The sequence below is a fragment of the Zeugodacus cucurbitae genome, chromosome 3, assembly GCF_028554725.1.
Source record: "Zeugodacus cucurbitae isolate PBARC_wt_2022May chromosome 3, idZeuCucr1.2, whole genome shotgun sequence".
Lineage (NCBI taxonomy): Eukaryota > Metazoa > Arthropoda > Insecta > Diptera > Tephritidae > Zeugodacus > Zeugodacus cucurbitae.
Genome location: NC_071668.1, coordinates 22,847,904 through 22,867,431, shown reverse-complemented (window position 1 = coordinate 22,867,431; position 19,528 = coordinate 22,847,904). Strand labels below are relative to the sequence as shown.

The following is a 19,528-nucleotide window of genomic DNA, read 5'->3' as shown; positions in this document are numbered from 1 at the left end:
ATTTTTTAGTAAAGGGTTATATACATAAGTAAATGGCAATAAAAGTGTTAAAGTTTAATCAGCGTGAAGGCGTTAAATTCTAGCTTTACCTAGTTTTTCTAAACGAATTCGCAAATATTTGCGCACACTTTCAATAATCAACACCTATTGTCACACCTAAAATCAATTCATAAATTTTAATTTGCGACATTTGAACATGGGTGTCTAAAAAAATTATATTTTATGCCGAAAATTTTATGATATGTGCCGCTATTTAAGGGTTACTTTTGAATATATTGAATGTGCAAATGTATATTGGCAACGGTGCTGAACTGTGTGGTGTCGATATTTATTTTACCCTTTTTATATGTGCAGTACGTTGTATTCACGTTTACGAATAGCTAGCTAAACTGTTTGGAAATCCAAATTTTATAAACGAAAATACTAATTTTAGGATTTCTAGTACTAGAATGTTCATAATATAGGAAAAAATTGAATATTTCTTATATTTAATCGAAAAAGAAGTATAGTAGTATAGACAACGTTAAAACAGTTAAAATTTAATAAGTAAACGTTGGATAGGTTTGATTATGTCTTAAGCCTCTTTAAGATCACGTTTGCGATGCCAAAAATCACTTAAGATTATTCCAAATCACTTGAAATGGTAAAGGGGGGCTTTGGGATAATCATAAATCTGAGCTAGAGGATTGATTCGAAACCATTGTTCGTCTGATCGACTAAAAGTATGAGAACTAAGGTGTTTCAATAAAAGTTTCACAAAAGCAAGAAATATCATTTTAAGAAATTCATAATATGAATTAAATAACTCTCATGTGTCCAGTATCAAATTTTATAAAGTTGCGCCTTTGGTATAATTAATTCTATAAAAAAAGTATTTGTTGTTGTTTTTCATTCGCCCCATAATGAAAAACATTAGTCTTCAATTTGGAAAAAGTGTTAAAGTACAGTGGTGAATCGAAGAAGCAACTGGTATAAAATAGATACCTAGATGAGAATAGAATAAATAAATCGACTACTGTCTTAAAATGATGTCAACTGGATCAGTTTATGGTTACTTTTATATGTTGATTTCTTGACTATAGATCAGAGCTTAAACACAGTGAAATAGTGGATCGAGAAGACATAAACTAGTTATAAACAACTTTACAACTAGTATAAATCACAAGCCCAATTAGTCAGCGGACTCTATTTTTTCTATATAAGAACTAACTATTAGTTTGAAGTTAATGATCTACTTGTGACAATGTCTCATTCACTAATTCAAAAATTAGTCGAACAAAATTCTATTTTAATTGTGGAGTGAACGGGCTATTCTAATAAAGTAAACCAAAAGTTCTATACAATTTTAATTTGTAGAAGACTGATATTCTTCTGTCTAGATTTTAGAACGAAATTTCAAGTCGTGTTTCTTGAATAGCTCAATAATTCGGGGCATGTATCCATGCATCTACCTAATATGTGTATCAACTGAGGGAGTATAATAGACCAAGGCAATTTATTGGACTTTTTCAATGAAAAATATAGTAATAATTAAAAATTACTTTACTGTAAATACCTTTAACCCATTAACGCCCAAGCCGAAACCGCGCATGTCAATTAATTTTAGTTTTTATTTATTATGTCCTAAATAGCAGAATATGATGTTTAAAAAGAAAAAAATAAATTGCATGTACTTGTTGAGTTATAGGGGTCTACACAATTGAGTAAAATGGGTTAATTAGTGGTGAAATTCTTCAAAACAACGTCGTTCATGGCAAAACGTTTTCTAACAACGCCAGCGCCCTCGGTTATGGCAAATTCGAAATACGCTATGGATTATGACCGCTGTTTTTGTGCTCAAATCCTCCACATTTCAAACTAAAAAAAGGGCATTTATTTTCATAAAATTCGGAAAATGTTACACATTTGTAATTGCTTGACCTTTTAAGCTTTTAAAAATAACATTAATTTAAAAATTATTTTACGTGGCTTTACGAAATCGTGTCAACAAGAGCTGTACACAAGCGTGTACAGCGGGCGGTAATGGGTTAAATCTCCCAAATACAAATCATAAAAAATATTTACGATAAAATATAAGTACATATGTATCAGAGCTCCGAGATTGTAGGCTGCCTTCTTTGTTTAGATAGATCCACTGTAAAATCTTGATATTTTAAATAAGATTGAGTTCGCTGTAGATAACTGGTGGTAGAAGTGCGTTGTAAGATCTTACAGTATCTTAAAATATTGTATACCGAACATAGTAGGCAGGTATAATAGATGCCAGATGACGCACCTAGAAGGTCCATTGTGATATTGAAGATTTTTTTCCAAACGTACTCGTATTTAATAATAAATATTATGAATTCAATGTTATATAAATGTGAAAAATAATATCTTCCATCAAATTAACTCTTACTTTTAATACTTTTTAATTCATTACAATTAGTTTACAAATATTTTTCGCCACTCAAAAGAAAAAGAAAGAAAAAGAATTATGAAAAATAATAAAAATAAATCTTAATCTGTCTGCTCGATGTAAGTGGATTTTTTCAAGTTGTAATATAAAACATATATTTATGTAACTATCCAGGTAGCAGTTAAATAAAATTGCATTCCTTGCTGCTATATTACAAAAATTGTATTTGTTTGTTACCCACCCTTTTTGAACCCTTTTACTTATTATTTGAAATCTTTACTTCTGTAGGGATGAACGCAGATTACTTAAAGTGATTGCCACACTTACAATTGCCGTAGCCCTTACCTCCTTACCTTATTTGTCTTCAAATACGCTGCAGAAAGAGCCACAAGTCGTGACACAATGCGTAACCCGTGGTGATAAGTGCAACAAATTATAGGCATCATATATCAAATGGCATTTTAAAGAGTAGCAAGAAAATGTAAATTGTATGAATTGAAAGTGTAGCATTTTGGAAAATACCTTTTCGTTTGCGATTGTGCGATTATTGCGAATTGAGATTAAAGGTATACTTACAAATAAGTGGCGCAAAGGACAATTGAAATGTAAAGGAAGTGGGTGTGGCAAGACAATTTCAAATGAGAGTAAAGAGGTTATGAATTATTAATGAAAGTAAAAAATAAGAGGCAGCTGGTGAGAAGTGGTAAATATATGTACTTATGTATATATGAAACTGTGGAAAGGGCTGCTGGAGTACTTGGCACATTTCAAAAATAACCGAAGAGTGACATTTTTGAGCGATCGAGTATATAAATATATACAGTTAGAGTGCTTGTTATATAATAATAGTTTCGCAACACTAAAATTACCAGATGTGCCGCAGCAATTATCAATCAGATCAACGACATTCGATGCCACAGTGTCTAGTCGAGTCTGCCGAATTTACCACAACAAAGCATCGGTTAGAATTGTCGAGTGTGCAGCTATTGTTCGATTGGGCAATATTCAATGTCATCCATGCATTGTTGCAAAATTGATGAGGCGTAATAATTTGGTAGATATTTTTTTGTTGTAATATTTTTTTTGTTGTAATATATTTTTTTTGTTGCAAGTTAGCGCATTGTTGCTACTGATGTTGTAAGTGTACCTGAATATGGTGTGTGGTTAGTAGCTGTGGCATCCGACAATAACAACGGTAGCCACTTAGCTGTTTGGCATGCGCCTATGCCACACATTTTTGGCAATGCCGAGGACAATGCCACTCCAAATCAGCGCTTTTCCATTTCAACGCACACGATTCTCAACCACCGTTGCGCGCGCTGCGGATACTCAAACGGCCGTCTAACGTATTTTGACACTTTTAAAATTGTGAAATTATTGCATAATAAAGTGTCATTTCGAAAAAAAAAAACAAAAAATATTTTCAGATGCTTCATAGTCAGTAGTCCGCAGCATACCATCTAAAAGAACAGTAGCATCGTTCTTTAAATTTCAACTGTCAGTGCGAATACAAAAGAAATGCACCAGTGGATGGGTAGAAAGGGCAGTGATCCATCATCGAATCGCGCGTAAATGTAAACAATCCAAAACAGTGATTTATGTGCCTCCCCGGTTGTACTTACACGGATACAAACATTTACAGCACGCATGCACCAAATGGTCAACAATCAGAGACAGTCGAATTTTTTTATACACAACATGGCTGTGCCCTTTAAAACTGAAAATCATAAGGGTAGTTTGTGTTATATGAGATTGTAATGCTTGTAATTCCAGCCTTCGCTATCCAATAACACAATTTCGTAAAAATTTACATAAAATGCTTGTAAATCATTGCGACAAAAAAATTTTTGGACGTTGTGTCCACTTAAAAAAATATGGTGGAGGCAATAAATTAAAGAAAAGGTATTTAGTTAATGTAATAGATCATAAAGTTAGTAGTAAATTAGAAAGGGTTGTTAAAATGAAACAGGCTTGGACAATCTGATACTTGTAAAAGGTAGGTGATAAACATGGAAGGTCAGATGTATATTTACATTTATGTTTATGTATATTTATGTATTATATGTATGTATGTGTATATAAATCTATGAAAGAAAACAGGAAAATTAAAATTCGAAATAATAATGGCCCGTTCGAAAAATCATACGAAGAATCATTTATGTATATTGTAGTATGTTAAAATATTGCAGAAGATAACTAGAAAATATTAGACGATAATATGCGACTTTTAAATGAAAGCGGTCACTAAACCATTGAATTCATAAACCTTCAGATATCCCTGTGGAACCAGACTTAGATGGGTCTGCCTGCAACTAGGGTATTTACTGTTTGTCAGATATTACTTCGAAGCGGCTGTTGTCAAACGCATTTGAATTAGATGACAATGGAAACAGTCTTATTCCCAGTTTGTCATAGATTAGGTTAGGTTCGGAGGCTGACCCTCGCGATAAGTATCACGAATGGTCTCACTTGGACAACAAAATGCGTCGGAGGAAGAACGCTTTGAGCTTATCACAAATTTCATAAGGAATGGACATTAGTCGCCTTCTAGTTCGCCAGCCAGTTCGCTTGTTACGAACTTTGGACAGTTCTTCCATACAGCTATGGCAGTGCGAGCCTGACAAGATTCCTAACCTCATCATATGCTTGCCCATTCCGCATGGTCTGGTGAGCCTTGTTCAGCCGATGTCTTGCGTTCCAATCTGGGCCAAAAGGATGTCGCAATCGAGCAGCTTCTGGTTGTTAACCAGCTTTTATTTAACTTGCGAGAGGTCCATTGATCTGGCGCCAAAATGCAAGAGGATAACGGAGCCCTCGGGTCGTTACATACTAAAGATTAAATCAGAGGTGCCATAACCATATGTAGCTGATCGAACCAACTTTACGGGCAACATAATTTGAATTTTGATTTTCTATCTCTAAAAAAATAGTTTGTTAATTTTTTTAATCTTTTTATTTGATTTATTTAGCACTTTCCAATTGAAAACAAAAACTACAAATGATGCTATGAAACCAATAATCGAGTATAGTAAATATTGTTACGGTTATGACGATAGTTATGGATATGACTTTATGATATAGCACCTCTATTTTAACCTTGAAACCGTTCGCCATATTAAAATATTAAAACAATCGTTAGCAAAGCAAAAGTATTATTAATAAAGCCAAAGAGATCTTTAAATGTCAACAAAATATAAAAAAAAGGATATAGTCCATTCTGAGAATGACCATACTCAGAACATATGTATATATATGGCAACGATACAACCATAAATAATGTGGCAGCGATAGAACCAAAATTTTACATGAAACAAACTTGGCAACATATATAAGACATCATATCTCCTTTACTGTATTTTACTATGTAAAACCTGTTAATCGATGGAAAGTATATCAAATTGATTTAAGAATTATTCACTCCAGCGACGACTAATACTGAATTATATTAGCTTGATTGGGATCCATAAATAAGAAGCGGCGCAATAATCATCTGTAGCGTATCTGGTCGATGAGACTTGCAAGTGAGATTTGTTAAAAATTTTATAAGGTTCCTGGAAATCTATTTAAAGTCGACAAATTAACATCCAAGTCAACAATGAGATGACTCTTATTGGAAGGTGGTTCAAAATTCGTAGTTTAAACATTAATCAACCTTGGACACGTTCTTTATTGAATTATTGAGCTCGAACTAAATGAGGCAATGAGACGACAAAAGAAATTTAGCTGAAAGCTGGAATTTATATTCTCCTTGGTAGTAGTGAATTTACATAAATGTATATAAGCCAACTTCATACTCAACTGACATAACACCGTCTTTCAAACAGAGACCACCAAATGTTCATTAGAACTCTGATAGACCTATAAAAGGCAATACAAGAGAAATATGGTAAAGATTAACTAGATGCGCTAATGATGTCCTGCTCACAGTTAGAAATTATCACTGGACTTAAAACTACATACATAGTTTCATTTTCAAACGTTGAATAGTTCGGTAAGACATTACTTTTGTATGTTCTCTATGTTTAATTATGATTTTTCCATTATTTCGAAAAAATTTTCAAAAATCAATTCACGACGTTTTGGAAACTTTGCAAACTACTTACAGAGAATTTTAAGAATATGGTGCCATTATCATTATACCTGTTAGCTAATGCCTAAAAATAGACTCCTAATTCTTACAAGCCTACATTATAGTTAATTTTAGAGACTTTAGTAGGCACTAGTACATATTATGGTTTCAAATTACTTTTACATCCTGCAGGACAACCTCCATATGCTTGCAAGTATTTTACCTCTTTCTTCTACGCTTCATAAATTCAAGCAATTAAAGACATGTCGGCGAACTAATTTCTTCAACGGGGGTTGAAGAAGTAACAAGAAGTTACTTTAAATTAAAGGATATTAGACTTCTCATATACAAGGATATTAATTTCGATTAAACATTCATGAACACATACATTAGTAGTGCACATTCACAAGTCTTGAGGTCATTTGTGAGGAAAACGACATCTGTCATATTTAGCAGTTGAATGCATGATCCCAAAGGAACGAAATGTGTGTCTGCTGGTGAGTGCAATATTATGAATGTGATGAGCATTATCGGTAGGTAGCTGAAAGCGAGTTCACTTCATATCTTGGTGGCGTCTAATGATGCGTAACTGCTGTGTGAGCCCATTACAACACCTTTCGCTCATCAGCAGGACATTACCAGAAGCCAGAAGCTAGACGGTCAATATGCCTACTGTTTACCACATTCATTTACTCGTATGTGTGCGAGTTCACATTCATTTTACTGTTACCATTTTCAATTTCACACTCATTGATGGTATGTAGGGACGAGACAATCGCTTTTGGTTTTGACCGCCGACGATGAGTGGTGGCGCACCCTTTTTTCGCCATTACCACTGACGCTTTAAAGACATGTTAAGTATGTATTGTTAAATTGGAATTTCTACATGTAATTTATCATATTGATCGGAGCGAGTATCAAGCTGAAGTAGCGTAAAATTCGTTCGATCATAATATGGAAGAGATACATATGTTCATTTGTATGGATGGAAGTATGAATATGTGGGTATTGGAAGAAAGTGCTGAGTGTTTCACTTCAAGGTGGTTTATTGTTACACTTCATGTGAATTCATTGCGGCATACATTTAGGTTACTGACGTTGAAACCCTCTTTTATTCGCTAAATACTTGGGTGTAGAACATAATGATATTGGCAAGAGTCCTTCTAACAGCTGTTATGATCTATTGGTGTGTCATAGATACATTTATTACACAGGCATGCGAACGTAGTTGTTGCTTCTGTTATTAATCTATTTGCTAAGTTTTGGGGTTTTAGAGATATAATATATGCATTAATTACTTATAGATCATCTTCAAAACAAATAAGTAAGAAAGTTTTGAGTTTGGGTATATCTAGTAATTAAATTACTCTCAGAGAGAATTTCAAACGAGTAAGGAATGGCTAAGTTCGGCTGTAACCGAACATTTTATACTCTCGCAATTTATTTATTTAACTTTATTTATATTATATAATACACAATTTGACCCACATATTCGTATAAAATCCATTGAAATTTGGAAACCCTAATATTAGGTTAGAAGCACCGAGGTCCTCATGTTCGATATATGGGGCCTTGACAACCTATGTTCCGATTTCAGAGATTTTTAGAATGGGGCTGCCACACTATTAACATAGTATTTGTGCAAAGTTCTGCACCGATATCTTCACCAGTGCTTACTTTATATATTGTAAAGTAAACAATGCAGATCGTCTTCAAAGTTCTGGTATATAGGAAGTAGGCGTGGTTGTGAAGCGATTTGGCCTATTTTCACAACATACCATTGGGATGTAAGGAAACTATTATAAACCAAGTTTCATTGAAATCGGTCAAGTAGTTCCTGAGATATGGTTTTTGACCCATAAATGGGCGACGCCACGCCCATTTTCCATTTTGTAGAAAAATCTGAGTGCAGCTTCCATCTGCCATTTCTTATGTGAAATTTAGTGTTTCTGACGTTTTTCGTTAGTGAGTTAACCCACTTTTAGTAATTTTCAACCTAACCTTTGTATGGGAGGTGGGCGTGGTTATTATCTGATTTTAACTATTTTCATGGTGTGTGGTGGGGTATGTAAGAGAACCGACTGCAGAAAGTTTGATTTATATAGCTTTATTAGTTTGCGAGTTAAATACAAATAACCGATTTGTGGGCGGGGCCACGCCTTGATCTTCTTATGGTGCCAAGGAATATTTGTGCCAAGATATCTTAATTTTTACTCAAGTTACAGCTTGCACAGACGGACAGACGGACGGACAGACATCCGGATTTCAAATCTACTCGTCACCCTGATCACTTTGGTATATATGACTCTATATCTAACTCTTTTAGTTTTAGGTGTTACAAACAACCGTTATGTGAACAAAACTATAATACTCTCTTTAGCAACTTTTGTTGCGAGGGTATAAAAAGAAATCACAAGAATAAAAACGACTAAATAATCTCACTATACTATATCCCGTTTGGTTCGAGAATAGCCAAGCTGAGTTCAGAAATCATAAAATTCGGCACATGGAAGTTTCAAAATATTTAAACTGATTTAGAACGAACTATTTAACATCAGTTATCAAATATAAAGTTGATGATCGGCCTACTGACCTTACTATTCCCAACACTATCACCCATCTGGAGACCCAGCATTCATTATTAGATAATATTCGACGCAATAGACCAGGTCCAGCGCGTAGTGATGAAAATATAGCAGTCGTAGCTGACAATGTATACGAAGATCTTGAAGAGTCGATGCATCACCGTTCGCAGCAACTCGGACTGACGTATGGAACAACTTGGCGCATTTTTCGTCGAGATCTTAATAATACAAAATACTTCTTGTGTAAGAACCTTCCAAAGCGACATCGCTTGGCTTTATGGGCTTTTGAAAAGTTCCAAGAAGATTGGACGTTTTCGACCCAAATTCTGTTCCGCAATGAGGCCCATTTCTGGCTCAATGGGTATGTAAACAAGCAAAATTGCCACTTTTGGGTCGAAAAACAACCAGAATGGTTACAATCGTGGAACTATCGGTCCATATTTCTTAAAAAATGATGCCGGTGAGAACGTAACCGTTAATAGCGACGTTTATTGTGACATGATAAACGACTATTTGTTGCGTGAAATTGAAGCTCGTGATCTCGACGACATTTGGTTTCAATAAGTCGATACCACTTCCCACACATCACATCAATCAATGGATTTATAGAGATAATACTTTGGTGTGCGGATAATTTCAAAGTTTATGCGGACAATTCCGCTTCGATTCATGATTTGGAGCAAAACATCATGAGAGTTACCAGTCGATATGCTCGAACGAGTCACCGACTCAACGGATGGACCATCTGAGTGATAATGATGTCCTTTCGAATGATAATAAACATTCCCCATTGAATTTGAGTTTTCTTTGTTCTTTTCTTAAAAAAGTAGGGAACCTCGAAATGGATCACTCTTTAGTTATGGTCAGCAGTAATTCTACTGAAAATATTTTTCTGTCAAATATTTGTATTTGGATTGGAAATAAATTCGGAGATGTCTGCTGAGTTGAACTGTTCTTGGTTGGACCATTCTGGTTACGTTAAATTGACTGCCGTGGGGACGGTTGTGCTTTTACTGGGCTTATAGGTATCTAGGTATAGGAAGAGGTGTGAGAGTAATTGATTACAGTCTCTCAGTATTTACTCAATTTATGCCTATTTCTCAATGATGAATATAGAAAATTATATATGTAGATTTCTGATTTCTACTATTTTCTGTATTTTACTGTCACAATGTATCTATCCCACAGTAAAAACTTTTGACATATATTCAAATCAATATGTAGTAGTTCTTGACCAGTACCTTCCTAGAAGATTTTAGTGAAGAATATTTTAAATAAAACAACTTTAACCCTGTCATAATTTAAAATTGTTGACTATTTATTATCTAGTTTATAATTCTTGTTGCAATATTTTCTCATCAAATTAGCTAACCAAAATTTCACAAAATATTGTTATCAACAAGCGCCTAATAAAATTTATAGCTACAAAATTGATATATGTCCACATTTTCACATGTATGTATGTATGTATATATCGGCCAATTTTAATGAGCATTAAATTACGCACAGCGCCAAAGCGCATTGTCTCCTTTCTATCATGCATTGCCAATTATGCGCGTAATGAATATGCAATGGCGAGCCAAGCAAGCTTCAATGTTAACGTCGCCTCGCCGATAAATTTGCGCTCACAGTTGTCATTGCCAATATTAATACGAGTACGCGTATCGCAATGCACAGGACAACGTCGAATGTGGTCAATGAGTGTTCAATTGGCCAGCGCAGTCAAAATGAATTTATACATACAAACAAACGAACGTAAGTGAATGTGAATGCGTGCCGACTGCCATTAATAACGAAATGAATTGGCTTTCGGCGCGCTCATTAAACCCGTTTTAGCATAGTTTGCAGTTGATGTTGTTGCAATTGTTAACACAACATCAAATACTTATGGCCAACAACTGAAAGCCATTTATCATAATCTTATCATCGATTTGCATTTAATTATAAATCAATCAAAATTACGCCGATTGTCGTTGGAAATTGGGAATGTGATAGTGAAGTATGTCGGTATGCCAGTATGTACTTATGTGTGTATTTATTTGTAAATCGATATACTAGTAGAGTGGTAGTAAAATCACTAACAGGCAGTATTATTGCATAATCTGTATATATAAACACTATTTGGGTACAGAAGTGTATGCGAATGGGTCAAGTATTGATCCTCATTGAGATTGCACTAATTGGGAATAAGTACTGCGCCACGCTTGATATCAAAATCGAAAAAAATGTTTAAAAGATACCGTTATATTATATGATAACGAAATCTAAAATTAAATAAATAGCTAACTGTTTTTTCCTTGTGTGCCGTTTTGATCGAAGTATATTAGAATGTAGTGTGATGTCGGTAGAAATTATCTTACTCAAATCGGTGGATATCTTGCAATTTGGATCAAAATCAGACATTATAACGAACGTGTATATACTATAATAGAGTATATGTTTCAAAAAAGAAGTAAGGAAGGTCGTCTTTCTTCGGGTTCAAATCGATATATTCGAGAAATAACAGGATGATTGCATTTTATTTGGCGGGATTTGGCAAACTTAGTGTAGCAATCTGGCAACTCACAAATTTATAGAAAATTTTGTAATTTTTGATGTTATATATACTCAGAACTTTTTGACATACGAGCGTAATTTTTATACTCTCGCAACAAAAGTTGCTAAAGAGAGTATTATAGTTTTGTTCACATAACGGTTGTTTGTAACACCCAAAACTAAACGAGTTAGATATAGGGTTATATATACCAAAGTGATCAGGGTGAAGAGTGGGTTTCAAGTCCGAATGTCTGTCTGTCCGTCCGTCCGTCTGTGCAAGCTGTAACTTGAGTAAAAATTAAGATATCTTGATGAAACTTGGCACACTTATTTCTTGGCACCATAGGAAGGTTGCTTTCGAAAATGAGCAAAATCGGACCACTGCCACGCCCACAAAATGACGAAAACCGAAAACACAGCCATAACTAAGCCATAAATAATGCTATAGAAATAAATTTGATATGAAGGATCGCACTATGAAGGGGCATATTTGAATGTAGTTTTTTTGGGGAGGCGTGGCAAATAGTTTTTTTGTACAAATCTCGCAAACCAATATAGCTATATAAACCAAACTTTCTGCAGTCGTTTTTTTAGCCATTTCCTTATACAGTCCAAAAATGATAGAAATCGGATAATAACCACGCCCCCTCTCATACAAAGGTTACGTTGAAAATTACTAAAAGTGGGTTAACTCACTAACAAAAAACGTCAGAAACACTAAATTTCACATAAGAAATGGCAGGTGAAAGCTGCACTCAGAGTTTTTTACAAAATGGAAAATGGGCCCGGCATCGCCCACTTATGGGTCAAAAACCATATCTCAGGAATTACTCGACCGATTCGAATGAAACTTGGTTTGTAATAGTTTCTTTACATCCCAATGATATGTTGTGAAAATAGGCCAAATCGCTTCACAACCGCGCATACTCCCTATATACCAGAACTTTGAAGACTATCTGAATCGTTTACTTTACAATATATAAAGTAAGCATTAGTGAAGATATCGGTGCAGAGCTTTGCATAAATACTATGTTTATAGTGTGGCAGCCCCATTCTAAAATTCGCCGAAATCGGACCATAGGTTTTTAAGGCCCCATATATCGAACACGAAGACCTCGGTGCTTCTAAACGAATATTATGGTTTCCAACTTTCAATGGACTTTATACACTATATATGACAAATATGTGGGTCAAATTATGTATTATTAATATAAATAAAGTTAAGTAAATAAATTGCGAGAGTATAAAATGTTCGGTTACACCCGAACTTAGCCCTTCCTTACTTGTTGTTATTAAAAGTATCTTGGAAAATCGGAACGATTTTCGCGTGATTATTTTTACAACTTTCGAAGTGGCTGAGTTAATCGAGCATCGATGAAAATAATTAAATTTTTGGCGATGAACCTTCACGAAGAACTAGTGTACATATATTCATATTATGAAAAAATCAATCGAGATCGTAGATCACCACATGACGAATTTCGTGAATGCCGTCCAAGATCAGTTGTTGTTCCCGGAAGCTATTGTTGCTGTGCGTAAACCGATATTACAAGATCAATGGGACCATGGTCATGTGATCCATCGTGTGATCTCACACAATTTACGAATCTCTCAAAAAATGTTTGAGTCGATTGGTCGAGAGAAATGTTATTTAAATTACGATGCATGGAAACACGACTATGACATCGTGAATTTACGATTTAAATACAATTCGGTACATACTCTTTTCTTGGCACACTGATGTTACCGCTGGAAAATAGGTGAAATCCGTTAACAACCATGTAAACATTCCATATACATAACTCAATTTTGAATTCGGTCTGATTCGTTTATTTTGCAATTTATAGATCAAGAAACAATGAAAGTATCAGAACAAAACTTTACACGAACTTGAGATGTGGCATCATACACTTAAAAATGGTCGAAATCGGTAAAACTCTGATATTCTAATGAAATCCAGAGGAAATATTTTACTTTTTCTAATTATGGATCTCTATGTCAAAAATGGACACAATCCTGTCATAACCTCCTCTAACTGCCATATACCTAATATTAGGGTTTTGAAACTTCCGGTGGGATTTATAAGTATATATCGGTTAATATGTGCGATATCTTGACAAAATGGAAGAAAAACATATAAGCGGTCTCGAAATTATCCCATCCATCATATACTATGTATATATAACGATTTTCGTTATTCTAGTAAAAGTCCACTAGATGCTGAATATATGGGACGAATTGTGTGATATCTTAAAAAATAAATTGCAATAAAATATTCGGTTACACCCAAACTTAATCCTGCCTTATTTGTTTCAGGCTACAGAATATGTTACAGTTTAGGTAAATCAATGATCATTGAAGCCAATGGCCATATTAAATGTGTTTAAAATATTTAAAAAAGAACTAGGTTAGATTTGTTTATGACTACATTAAAATACTAATATAATTATTTTATACAAAAAATTTCTTATCTTAATAATTGTATATCAAAAATTCGACCATGAAATGTTTTTGTAAAATGATTAATGTACTTCATTATGATAAATTAAACAACGAATTTGTTGCGTACATACATACATATATCATACATATTTAGTAGCATTGAAAAAAACAAGCACCCGCCTCCTCCTTATAATTGTGAAGTCAGATGTCGAATAAATTGAAAAAAAAAAATATATTATGGTTGCCAAAAAAATTAGTATTCTAAATAATTTTTTATTAGAAGCAATCAGAAATCAAAATTATTTTTGGAAAATTAATGACACCAAAAAATTGGCATTTACAAACATTCACACATTAATTCACGTATGTTTGTATGCAAGTGAACACAATTTCAAACATAATTTTTACCTAGAACCGTATAATTGAATTCTGGTTTCTGATCCGCAACGACTTTTCTTGTTTGTATATGTCTAAACACATTAAACAGATTAACGGTAAATACGGAAAAAACAAAAAAAAAGATTAATTTAAATCAAGTTGTGAAAAATTAGTTCGACCTTAATCGGTTTACGCATTCGAGCATTTTGATTTGTTGTCTGGTCAACTCTGGTGTAGCAGTTCACAAGTTAATCACCTTATTTACAGTTATACGAATTTCGTGTTAAATGTACATACTTATGTCTATATATGTATATTTACATATTTACATATATACATATGTACTACATATGTACTCCGTATCAGTGATTAATAGTAAGCAACTTTAAGCCTAGTCGGGTGACTGTATTGACGCCTATGCCAGAAAATGGGAAAATTTATTATTTTAATTGCAATAAATATGTATGTTCTCAAAATTATTATAAAATAGAGGAGATTATAAAATAGAATAGAGAAAAAGTTTTTCAAAGGAACTTCGTGATAGTTCTAAAGAAAAATTTAGGACACGCCTTATACAAAAGTCATACTGGACGTAAAAGTCTCGTTAGCGCAGTCTAAGTGTTTCAAACAGAAATTCTGGAGCAGTTTCACTTCGAACCTCTTTAAACGGACCACAAGTATCACCGAATATGGAAAAGGGGAGATAAAGAATCATGAATATAATGAAACTTTCAGTGGAGTTCGTTTACGCAAATGTCTAGAGTATTTGCCAGAAGGTCTCCTCATAGAAATAGAAATAGAAAACTTCGACTGGGAAAATGTATATGAAACAATATAGGGTAAGCGGTGTTGACCACTGAAGAGTAAGTAAGAAACGGTCTACTGAATTATTCTTAAAATTAAATGAACTCTCATCAATGATCAACGATATAAAATTGGATGGAAGAAAATATGAGAGATACTAGCTTCCACATAACAAAGCTACTAATGCTGTGGTGTCACTTAAGGCAGCTTTTACGATAAGCACTATAGAGGTACTTGAAGAAACATACCGAAAAAACGTAAGATTTTTAAACCAGATTCGATACTGGGTGTCACGCCATAAGGACAACGAAATCGTAAACGGGATTGCCAAGATTGGTATACAGCTGTCACCTGAAAACGTGATCGACATTGGTAAACCCATGCATTGTCTGTACGACGATATAGAAAGGTGCATGACATTGGAAGAATCTACCGGGTTGCTGAACCGTGAAGAACATGTGCAAAGAGGTGGATCAGAAATATACAAGTTTCCTACTAGCACTCGATAGCAAAGGCTGTAGGACCATGGTTGGCATTCTTACTGGCCTCAGCCTAGTAGCGGCGTACGCCTATAAGATGGGACTGACAGATCGGGAGGAATGCAGGAAGTGTCAAGAGCAGGACACCAAAGAAACAGTGGATCATCTCTTGTGTGTTTCTTCTGCGCCAGTAAGACAACGTTTCCAGGGGCCCCACAGTACGATAGGTTGGAGCAGATATCGTCAGTGAGGCCTAATAATCTCTTAAAATTCGCGTCAAGGGCTGGCATCCTAAACTATGACTACTCGGGGTATACGTGACGGCACTCCATCTGGTATTGCTAAGGACCATAACTGGTTTATTTGCTGGCTCACCAGCATAACCTAACCTAAACCAGAGTAGAATATTCTTCAAAGTTAATTCAACTTTTTGAGAATAAAGCTACCGTCAGCTTCCTGACGAAAGTTAAAATCACTGATTCTACAGGGAGACTTTCGGAAACGCATTTAGTTATGGTATATATCTAGGTGACTTTAGTGGGCTTAAGTTAAACAGTGCCATGGGTTTCTGATTGATTAACACTTTTACAAAGAACTTAGGTATGTTTTTGTTTATCGTAACCCAAACATGTTTTTGGTAACTTAACCCCTTCACTTACCTTCACACAAACATCCACACATCATATGGATTGCCATCAACCCTTTTCCTTTTAATTAATTGTTTCAGTTGCATTTTGTCAAGAAATTCGAAAATTTTGTGAAAAGTATGAAAATGCCAACGAAAATGCCCGACGCCGTGATTGATATCAACTAATTGCGATTGAAGGTGTGGTGTGGTGGTGGTGGAAGTCGCTGACAAGCAGCTGCCGTTTGCCGCTTGCCGCTCGCTGGTTTATCGTTTGGCGTATATCGCAAACTTTTTTGAGTGATCCCAATCAAAATTAAACGTTTCAGCATGTAACAATTAATAGCCGGCGTTTCTACGTTGTTTCCCTGCAAAAAGGTAAAAAAATAATTTCGCAAAAAAATGGGTAAAAAGCGCTGAAAAGAGAAAATAATTAGGTGTCATGAGATATTGGCTGCCAGCAACCGAAAAATTAATACGCCCTGCTGGGATTAAGTGATTATGTAAGCGCGTGCAAGGGGCGGCATGCAGTCCCACATGCATACATATGTACATATGTATGTGTGTTTTCCTTTGTAGTTTTTTTGCGTTTCTTTGTATGCAGTTTTGTGCGAAAACGTGAGCAGGGGCTGATGAATGCATGCGCATTAAATATTTCCAATAAAAAATGTTGGCGAAAAAGTGGAAAAACTAAATCGGATTTTCGATGAAACGATCAATCAAAATCAATTTTGTATTGAGCATTTCATTTGAGTTCAACATTTGGTTGCATTGTGCGGATTTATAAGGGAATCGGCATTTAATATACTGACAGATAGATAGTTTTATACATGCTTGCAGTAATGTCTAGATTTAAATGAAATAAAAACATTTAAATATTATCAAATTTCAAAATCATTCAAAAAATCAGTGAAGGAGATTCTTTGGTGAATTGTGTTAAACAATAAAAGTTTCTTCCACAAATGTTAATGATAATCTGAGAATAATTTTAGCACTTTACTGACATATCTAGAAATTAATTATTAAATGCCTCAAAAAAAGACATTAATACATTGACCCGTACAATTATCTTCCTTCGTCCGTTTTGATTTGAATCGAAGCAATTACATTATTGTAAATAATATGGATATGAGGATTCATTTCACTAATATTGTTTTAGTCAATAATGAGAAAATTTTCATTGCAGAAATTTGCTACCAAGAAACGATCATGAATAGAAAACACTTTCTATTTGATATTGTCTCAAAAGACACGTATACAGATTTTGTCAGTCGATAATTAACCTGCGTGATATATAATTTTGAAAGACACTATTTTGTAATTAAAAGTACATTTTTTGATAAAAATGTTTGATTCGGGTTCTTCGATATGTGAAATAATCAATTGTGAGTAGTTTGCTGAATTCCGTACTGGCCATATGATCGCCGAAAAAGATATTACTTATGAAAATAACAATCACAATTATTTCGGAAAATCCTTAAATTATATCTATCAAGATAGAAAATAACTTTAAATTCGTTGAAGGAATATGTTGGACATCACTATATTATGTTTCATTAAAATTGGGTCATGAGAAAGTTCTTTGTAAATTACGATTAATGAATGAAAAATATCCACCAGATTTAGTCTGCCCTCAGACGTTTAGAAAATGGTTGCTGACTATTGGTGTCAATAAATATGAGATCGGTTCATATTTCATCGCCCCAAAAAAATTTATACATCCCCCTAAAGTACGATACAATTTTCAACTATATTCATTGCTTACTTTTTCTGTGGAAGGCGCTAAGGTTAGACGTGTTTTTATGAACTTGGTGATTTTCGATTATTAATATTTCATAATTCGTCGCTTCTTCGTGAATTATTTGCCCAAAAACAATACTGTCACGATGCCCAGCCACTATATTCGCCAGACATGGTTAGGTTACGTTTGTAGGCAGATCTCTGCAAAAAACACAAGATCTCACTTAGAAAACTGAGCGCTGTCCATTGTGATACCAGTAAAACTACCTGTGGATCAATGACTTATTCATACCTCATGAGATATCAAATACATTAGCTTTTAAAATCTCGGGTTGAAGTGTATAAAATTTCTTTAGTCTTCACCCAAAATAACATACATAGATCTAATGACTTTTTCTACTACTATTTAAATTTTGCGTTAAAATTTGTATATACCTTGGCAGCATACATATATCCTTATTTTATTTATAGGTTTGTTTGTTTTGTTTAGTTCCAAGCTTCTTGTATTTTCTATTTTTAGCACTCGAGTTTTCTAAAAATATTCCGCAAAATTTCTGTCGAAGACTTTTTAGAGCCGTATCGACTGATAATATTACCGTTAATACTGAAATGTTGATTGATGTAAATATAATAAGCTTCCTTTGTTAAGCAGCAATTATATTTAGTAAGCTTTTTTATTTCTATTGCCTAGATAAAAGCACGATTAAAGAAGTTTACGTTTTTTCAGGTGTTAGTCGAGATTACTTACCACGCCAAGCAGCAAATTGTTAAATGGAGTCTATATTTTATTATATTAAGTAATTAATCTTGAGAGCTCTTGCATTTATGATATAGAACCATTATTTGTTGAATGTGTATTAATGATGTCAGCAAGTCAGAAAAATGGTCACATTCTGCTACATAACAACCCATTTAAACTAATCAAAAAGTAATTTTGAACTTCTCAGGACGATAAGATATTCGTAGCCGGGAAGACCACGGTTTCATTCTGCCAAGAAAAGAGCTTGTGTTATTTTTATGCTATAAATTCAACAATTGCAGAACTTAAGTTAATTCAACTACATTATAAAAATACTCGTATTTACTTCTACTTTTCGTTTTTATAATAAAATTTAGTTATTTTTTACAGTGTTGTATTTTAAAACATAACCTTAAAATCAACTACACAACGATCAATGAATTAAGGAATATAATACAAATGTCTCATTTAAATATATAAGTAAATATGTATATATATGTATGTATATATAACGGTAACAATAAAAATAATTACATAAAAATATAAAAATATATTTTTTTTATCATATAAACACAAGCAACGACATAGGTACGCAGTAAATAAGCTAAATATATTTTCATTGCTATGTATACATTATGCTTATATATGTATATATTTATATGTATGTAAAAAAAAGTGCAACCAGAGGAGAATAGAACAACGAGAGAAAAATACAATACTTCATAGGACTTAAC

General features: G+C 33.9%; 1 long non-coding RNA gene across 1 annotated transcript; it reads left to right on the top strand.

Annotated features, from left to right (window-relative positions):
- Positions 1-16,366: 16,366 nt before the first annotated feature.
- Positions 16,367-19,442, top strand: LOC128920299 (uncharacterized). Its single transcript, XR_008470402.1, has 3 exons — positions 16,367-16,693; positions 18,576-18,719; positions 18,783-19,442. It is a non-coding gene; the product is annotated as an uncharacterized LOC128920299 (long non-coding RNA).
- The last annotated feature ends 86 nt before the right edge of the window (positions 19,443-19,528 follow it).